Source organism: Stigmatopora argus, chromosome 4, assembly GCF_051989625.1.
Source record: "Stigmatopora argus isolate UIUO_Sarg chromosome 4, RoL_Sarg_1.0, whole genome shotgun sequence".
NCBI classification, from domain to species: Eukaryota; Metazoa; Chordata; class Actinopteri; order Syngnathiformes; family Syngnathidae; genus Stigmatopora; species Stigmatopora argus.
This window is the reverse complement of record NC_135390.1, coordinates 3,927,204-3,936,752: the sequence shown is the minus strand read 5'-3', so window position 1 is coordinate 3,936,752 and position 9,549 is coordinate 3,927,204.

Genomic DNA, 9,549 nt, shown 5'->3' with positions numbered 1-9,549 from the left:
ATGTCTCCCTCCACCAACACACATGAACCAAATAATCGGGATCGGTATGAAGCTTCTGAACAGCTTACTGATGAGTTGATCATTTGATTCAGGTGTGCTAGAGGAAGGAGATATAGAAAACAGATTGGATAGGGGCTCTCGAGGACCAGACTTGGCCACTACTGCTCTAGCGCTTTAACAATGAAATCTTGTTCATAAGGGAAGTAAGTATTATTAAGGCAAAACCACCAGTCTTTTGTTTTGAAACAGAACCTATCATTTCCGGGGTTGTTCTAAAGGAAGTAGGAGGACTACACAGCACTGGAAATACACCAGAAATTGAACAATGGTACTCCTGAAATGGGGTCTACAGAGGTTGGAAGCTCTGAAATGGTTACAAATATTCATTCAATTTCAGTGGCGGTCCGTGCATTTTCTCGTAGCGCCTTCAACGGGTAAAATCCACTTCCTAGCAGCATTTAATGATTAAATACAAATACTTGAGTTTTTCAGACATTACAACCGGGCCGGGGGGTGATTTTCCCGGGAAAAGACAGCGATGAACGTCAATGGCGTACCGGCAAACATTGCCCGAAAATGGGGTAAAATCCAGCCGAAAACAGCATTTATTGATTAAATACAAATACTGGAGCTTTTTAGACATCAGAACCGGGCCCGGAGTAAATACAAATGAACTGATTGTGAAGGCATTGAGGCAGATTTCTGACCCTGGCAACAAATACTGGCTGAAATGTGATTGGTTAAATGCTTCAATATGAAAACACATCTGGAAGCAGTGCAACCAGGGGGAAAAGCAATGAAAGGACGCTAACAGACAATTTGGAATTATTTAATAAGTATTGATGGACAAAATATAATATATATGATTCAGATATTTCTTAGGGCAGCAGAGAAGGCCTGAAGGCCCTGATGGCCCGCCACTGTTCAATTTCTGGACTGCTTATCCTCACAAGGGTCATGGACCAGGGTGTAGCCTATCCAGGTGGGGGGACACCCTGAATCGGACAACCATTCACATTCACACTCATACATAGGGGCAATTTTGTGTTTACACAATACCTAATTTTCTTTCAGTATGTATGTATTTTCCGCACTATAAGGCGCACCTAAAAGCCTTCATCTCATCTCATTTTCTGCTGATTAATCCTCATTAGAGTCATGGGGGGTGTTGGAGCTTATCCCAGCTGACTCTAGGCCAGAGACGAGGGGCAAACAACCATGCAAATTTAGAGTGTCCAATCAGCACACCATGCATGTTTTTGGAATGTGGGAGTAAACCGGAGTACCCTGAGGAAACCTACGCAGGCCCTGGGAGAACATGCAAACTCCCCACAGGTGGACGCGACCTGGATTTGAACCCAGGAGCCCAGAGCTGTGAGGCCATCGCGCTAGCCAAACGCGCACCAGGCCGCCCTAAAAGCCTTCAATGTTTTCAAAACCTGACAGAGCATTCAAAGCTAGACTGCGAACTATATATTATGTATGGCTCAATATTTATCCATATATATTATTATGGATTCATCTTCAATCCTGCCCATCCTCCAAAGGGTTGCGGGAGTTCCTGGAGCCTAACCCAGCTGTCTTCGGGCGAAAGGCAGACTACACCCTAGACTGGTCACCAGTCAGCCGTAGGGCACACAGAGAGACAAACAACTATCTGCACTCCCAATCATACCACCACCAGCGGTAATTGAGCCGGCGCCTGCCCGCACCAACGTCAGGCGAGTGAACTTCTACACCACGAGGCGGCTGTGCTGTAAATAACATTGAAAAATGTTTAGATACATCAACTTCTTTCAACATTCAATTTATAATATCCACAATACAGCTTGCAATGCCTGATGCACCAGAACTCAAAATATCTCCACCTTTGCTTAGGAACAATAAAAATGTATTTCAATATTGGTTTTTGGAATGGCCAATGCAAAGTTTATCACAGTGGAAAAATTCAGTAAACCATCATATGCATTGAAGAAAACATAACAAATGATACAGCTGACATTTCCTGGGATGTTTAAGTGTGCGGCCTAACTTTTTTTTATTAATATCACCATTAAAACATATTGATTTCTTATCTTGTATTTTTTTCATTGGCTGTGCACTACAATGTTCTGATGTCCTAGAATTTGAATTCTTTATTTAGGGACCTTAAAAACCTTTTGTTTAATTTGTTATTATCATAATTAGCAGTAGTAATAGTAGTAATAGTAGTAGGGTTTTCTATCATGATTATTTTTATCACTGCTAGTGTGACATGCTAAAGTGTTTATCGGTATTCGATTATTGATGCCTTGATCCACATGGCAAGTGTGACATGTTAAAGTGTATGTCGGTGTTCGATTGTTGATGCCTTATGCAAGTGACTTGACCAACACGGGAGATTTTTCCTCATATCAGTAAAGTTGCATTAAGAAAGCAACAACGAATCACTATTGTGATTATTTCTCCCTGTGTTTCAAGCGAAAATGCAGGGTGCAACACTAGCAGCAGTTTTGTTATTATTAACATTAGAAGTAGATGTTTACGACCAATGTTCCCTCTAATTTTTTGTTTGTCTGGGCAGAAAGACAACCTCCCTGAGCACACTGAGTACCAGTGTGAGCAACATCATCATTGCTCGCTATGGGCACACACCAGTATCACACCTGCCATAAACAGGTGTATGTCTACTACACATAAATGATTTAGTTATAATAAAATGTAATGATTAATATCTATGAATGGGAGGCCCGGCGGATGAGTGGTTCGCGTGTCGGCCTCACAGCTAAATTTTTTTTTTTTTTAAAAATTGGGATTTTATTTTGTGCGCTCCATTTGATTTGCTGTGCGCAGAGAAGACGAGAGTAGTGCGCAATTGCGCACGCCCGCAGCTTAGAGGGAACATTGTTTACGACTCTAGCCTTTATTCTTTAGACATTTTCGTTCTCAAACACCCATCACTAACACACAACAAAGCAAGTCACCGCTGTAATATATTGATAATGATGTTTGCCTCGGTTTGTGGGTGTGTGTGTTGTTGGACAGTGGCAATAAAGAGCTACACGTGTTTTACTCTGGCGCCGCCGTCTATTGCTGTTATGGATATATTAACAGTTATATAAACTGCAAAGTTATTACAGTGGCGACGAGGATGGGATCCCTTTCCAGGCGGTAGGGATTAAAAGTTTCGGACGAGGAGATTAAGGCGTTACAAGGAGGTAACGTGACTTTGCAGACTAGCATTAGCACGAGTGCTAAGCTAACGGCGGCGCTGCATCATGGCCAGATTCCTGGGAAATCTCGGCGAATACGAGGCACTTAAAGAAGATTTTGAATCTTATTTGGAACGTTTTGAGCAATGGATGATCATCAACGAAGTGGAGGAAGGTAAAAAAACCAACGTGTTCCTGTCTATAATAGGTGCAGAGGCCTACGGACTGTTGAAGGGCCTTTGCATACCAGAGAAGCCTAGTAGCCTCTCATATGAGGTGCTAAGTGGAAGATTAGCATCTCATTACAACCCGAAACCGCTGGTGATCGCGGAGCGATTCAAGTTTCAAAAGAGGAATCAGAGAGAGAACGAGTCTGTGTCGGATTATATCGTGGCGTTAAAGCAGCTTTCCAGCCACTGCGAATTTGGTCTCCATTTAGACGAAGCAATGAGAGACAGATTTGTTTGTGGATTGAGAGTGGAAGCTATTCAGAGAAGATTACTCACGGAGCAAGATCTAACATTTAAAAAAACGTGAACTGTCGTTGTCCATGGAGATGGCATCAAAGAGTACGTTGGAGTTCGCTAGCAAAATGGAAGAACCTGCCACATTAAATAAGATTGACCAGGAAAAGACAAGCAAAAGTGCGTGGAAATACCAACCAGCCACCAGCGATTGGAAAAGTAAAACCACAAGTGGAAAATTCAGACCACAGAGAAGAGAAAATCACCAACCCTGTTACAGATGTGGACTAAGCAACCACGCCGCTCATGAATGCAGGTATAAAGGAGAGACATGTTACAAGTGTTCAAAAGTAGGACACATAGCAAGGATGTGTAAAACTAAAAATTGGCAAGGACACACACAGTATGTAAAAGGAAATCAAAATGAGACAACAGGAAGTGCGGTTGATGAACTGTGGGAGTCATATCCCTTGAATGCCGTGTATCCCACAAATGCTGTCGGAAATTGGAAGAAGGAAATGACAGTACAGGTCATAGTAGAAGGAACTCCTCTAGAGATGCAACTGGACACAGGGGCGGCGGTAACACTTGTTTCGAAAATTGTGTATAAGAAGCATCTCTCTCATCTGCCTTTGGAAGTAAGTAAAGTGCAGCTGTCAACTTTTTCCGGAGAGAACATTCCTTTGATGGGACAAGTGACGGCCAAGGTAAAATATGGAACCCAGGGTGGGGAGCTACCATTAGTGATCGTAAAAGGTGACAGACCAGCCCTACTTGGCCGTAACTGGCTCAAAAACTTCAAACTGGACTGGGCACGCATCTTCTCAGTTATACCAGCAAGGGGCGGTAACGATGCAGATGAGGAGTATGGTGACTCAAAGCCCAAGAAAGTGAGTGCAGTACCCCGTGAGCAAAAGCACAAGCGCTCCAAGGATTCACAGGATGAAAGTGAGGACTCCGAGGAAAAACTCCCCAAAACCAAAAATGATTCAGCAGATGACTTTGGTAGTGATGACCAAGACAACGACTTTGGAGAGGAAGATGAAGACGGAGGAAGTGACTACAGTATAGAGTACAGATCGTCAGCAGAAAATGCCAACGCAGAGGCGTTATCTAGACTGCCGGGGAAGGGGAAGGATAACACCGCGGAGGAAAACAGCATCTTCTATTTCTCAGTAGTAGATGAGCTTCCCGTGCAAGCTACAGAGATTGCACAGAGCACTCTCAAGGACCCAGTCCTATGCAAAGTACTGGAGCTGACTCGTTCTGGATGCCCAAGTCAAAACAAGGACGAGAGACTGAAACCATACTTTTCCAGGAAAAATGAACTGTCGGTGGAACAAGGTTGCATATTGTGGGGAATTCGAGTTATCATTCCACCAGCACACAGAGAGCGACTACTGCATGATCTTCACCTAGGACACCCGGGAGGGTGCAGGATGAAGGCCTTGGCCAGGAGCTATTTGTGGTGGCCGCAGGTGGACAGTGACATAGAACATACAGTACAACAATGTGACGCCTGTCAGAGTGTGAGGAAACTACCTGCAACCGCACCTCTACACGTCTGGAAATGGCCGACTAGAGTTTGGCAGAGAATACATATTGACTTTGCAGAGAAAGACCAACACCACTTTTTAGTACTAGTGGACAGTCATTCAAAATGGCTGGAGGTCATCGCCATGGCAACAACCACAGCAGCCAAAATGATTGAGGTGTTGCGGAACATTTTTTCTTCCTACGGGCTTCCTGAGGAGATTGTTTCTGACAACGGACCTCAATTCACTTCGCAGGAGTACAAGACATTCCTGCTGAGCAACGGAATAAAACAAACTTTGGTACCAGCTTACCATCCCGCTTCCAATGGAGCGGCAGAGCGAGCAGTTCAGACAGTGAAAGCATCACTGCTGAAACAAGTACTCGAGGAGAAGAAACAAAAGGTCACAATAACTATGCAGCACAGGCTAGCTAACTTCCTGATAGCATACAGGAGTACACCGCACACTGTTACAGGATGTGCACCAGCGGAACTGTTTTTAAAACGTCAAATCAGGACCAGGTTCAGCTTACTGAAACCAGATCTCGCTCGAGTGGTGGAAGCAAAACAAGAGAAGCAGAAACACTATCATGATAGAACCACCTCCAAGCTGAGACATCTGTCTGAGGGTGACTCAGTTCTGATCCGGAATTTCCGTGGAGGGAAGGAGAGGTGGACAAAAGGAACAGTGGAAAAGAGACTCGGACCAGTCACCTACCTGGTGTGGAATGGTGTGAGCCGACGCTCGAGCCACATTGATCATCTGCTGTACAACCAACCGTCCAGACCAGAGACATTGGAGCTTCCGGATGAGCAGCTGGACATCACAAACAAGTACCCTGTGGTGGTTCACGCAGATGTGGGGGGGAAAGGCACACCTGGAGCAGTAGGTGGTAGCCCGTACTCACCTGAAGAGACACGTGTAACATCTTCACCAGGCTCAGTGGCCTGTGACAAGACAGTTACACCTGACAACCGAGCAGTCAGTTCCCCAGAGGTGTGTGGGCGCAGGTACCCAGTGAGAGATAGAGCACCTCCGAAGCGACTGAATTGGTGATCGGTCAGTTGTGAGGAACGTCGTTCCTAAAATAAAAGAGTTCCTGTTCATACAAAAATGTGAAAAGAGTTCCTGAGATTGAAATGTCAAAGACTGGAATATTGAGTCTAATGGTTGTGTTAGCAGTAATAATTTAGTTACAAGTTGAAAAGTAAAATTATAAAAAGTTAATGAGGCAAGATAATTGTTGGAGTTGAGTGCTAAGTCTAAATAGGAACGTCATAGTTAAAGGGGGAGGAGTGTAATATATTGATAATGATGTTTGCCTCGGGTTGTGGGAGTGTGTTTAACCACGCCACCTGGAGCCGGTGGCTGGCACAGCGTGACCCGGACGTTGTAGTGTTGTGTGTCCGGTTTGTGGGTGTGTGTGTGTGTTGTTGGACAGTGGCAATAAAGAGCTACACGTGTTTTACCCTGGCTCCGCCGTCTATTGCTGTTATGGATATATTAACAGTTATATAAACTGCAAAGTTATTACAACCGCTATATGTTATTGCTACTTTCCTGTCTGTCCTACCATATCTCTATATCATCATCCTTAAAATAAATAAATTAATAAAGATGATGAGGTTAAAATGAAGAGCCAGAGGACCACTTAACTCGGTGCTGTTTAAAGGAGAGTTTCTGACAGAAGCTGGAAGAGTATATTTGTTCAAAATCCTTGTTATAAAATCGTCAGGATAATTTCAGTCATGTGCATAGAAATGAAATCATCACCATCATTTCACTTCATATTTTCACTCAACCGATAACAACAAATTTTTCACTGTGGCACAATGCACTTTGAGTACAAGGCTTCCTTTTCACTCCCACAGCTCACAAGATACATAGTGAGCAATTGGCCAAGGACACGGTAGTTGTTTTAAATAGCATTTTAATTCTCATTTATAACAGCCAGCCAATGTTCATTTTACAAATATCATCTAAAGATCACCAATTCAAATGAGAAATGCACACTGTAGAGGTGATTTGAATATCATTTTATTTGTTTGAAAGAGCAACCAGGATCAAAATATTGATGCACACTGGGTTTCCAGATAAGCTCTGCGCAATGGCAAATCATGCTGTGTTATTATACCAATGTCAATCAAAATATGCATTATGATTTGCAATAATTATGTAAATATACACCATTTGTAGTTTAATACACACAAAAAGGTAGGGTAGAAAAAGGTTCAAGACTCACACAGATCCATGGTGGTGGTGGCGTTTTGGCTTATCCCCTCAAAGCATGAATGCAATGTAGATTGACATGACCAAAAATGTTATATACATATTATATGCATATGTGTATATATATATATATAAAAATAGGAGTGACCCTACTTCACGGTTTTTCGTTTATCGCGGCCATAACCGCGATGATCGAGGAATTACTGTATTAGCTTTGACAAACTGGTTTTCTCCATATAAGTAAAAATATGTGAAACCATGCAAAATAACGTTTGTATATATATATATATATATATATATATATATATATATATATATATATATATATATATACATATACATATATATAAAAACGTTCTTTTGCATGGTTTCACATGTTTTTACTTATATGGAGAAAACCAGTTTATGGCCGCGATAAACGAAAAACCGTGAAGTATGGTCACTCCTATTTTATTTATATATATATATATATATATATATATATATATATATATATATATATATATATATATATATTCTACTTCAGTGCTGAGTTCTTGTAGCAAGCGGAGGACAAGGGAGTGGCTTCCACTTGTGAGTTTCAGCGTGGATTTTCACATCCTGGGAAGGTGGTCAAAGCCTGTGCTGACCAACTGACTGGGGTTTTCACAAAGATTTTCAATTGTTCCCTGCAACAATCCATCATCCCATCCTGCCTGAAATCTGCCACCATTATCCCTGTCCCTAAAAAGCCAAGCATTGACCAGTTGATTGACAGAAGAACTCCAGCCGCTAGATTGGCATCAACAGACCATTCAAAGCTATACTGCGAACTTATATATTGCTTGATGGATCTATCTGACTGTTTTGTTGACATTCCCTTTCGCACAGCACCATCTGATGGATGAATATTAACGTAACTCCAGCCTCTACTGTAGCGCCTTATAATGCGGTGCGCCTTATATATGGAAATTTTTTAAAATATGTCATTCATTGAAGGTGCACCTTATAATGCGGTGTGCCTTATAGTGTGGAAAATACGGTAATATAAAGGAGTTTCCCAATTTTATGTAAATGTTATAAAAACATTGCAATAATCTAAGACTTGTTAACTTGTGTTAAAAATGGTTCATCCAACTTTTTTTTAAATGGCAACCTGAGGGAAATTTCTTTTCGTGAGGCTGAAAATACTTGCTTGCCAATGGTGCCGATGTCTTCATTTGATTATTTTATTTATATCATATTGCACAGCAACTTTTAGTTTGAAGGCAAATTTATAAAATAAAGACCCCTGTCAAGTTTAATTATTCATTAGTTTTGTAGGGTAATGAGGGAGTTGTCTAATCTTTATTGCACAACAGAAACACAAAAATACTTTTTAAAATCATCATATTTTATATTCTCTTTTCTTTTAAAGTCAGGTAATGTAGTTATCTTCATAATTGAATAACGAGTAAAGTAATTTCTTTACTTATTCACAGAACTCTGAAGTTTCATATTTGAAAGAAAAAAGTTATCGTGATAATTATTGATATCGACTGCTATTTTTTTTTATTGTAATAACAATTCCTGTCATATCACCCAGGCCTATTTTATGCAGTACAGCTACTACAGTACATAATTCTTCTAGTCAAGGATTGTATAGTGCTACGTTCGCCTGACTCACACGCAGGCAGCGTGGGATCAATTGCCCTCAGTGGTGGTGTGATTGTGAGGGGAAATGGTTGTTCTTATTTGTCTCTGTGAAATACGCTTGACCAGAGAACGCCTTAGGGTGTAGCCTTTCGCCTCAGAATCAGCTAGATGGATACATCCTTCTTCTACATGGACCAGATGAGACCTAGACCATATCAGATGTATGGATTTAAACTTTAAAAAAATCAACACAGAATTGGTCAATTGGGAAACAGAGTACTTTCACACAAAAATTATGTCACTTATAATTAGGGCAAAACAGTGTAAATGAGGACTAACCACCCATAAGAACAATCTCCCCAAGAGCCACTGTATTTTAAGCATAAGAAAGATCTATACAGTATTTGGATTACACAAACCACTGTGTAGAAGATGGCTAACAAATGATGTGATGAGCTTCCCAACAACACACACACAAATCACAAAAAGTTTCTTCCATGTAATAAGGGAGGGTAA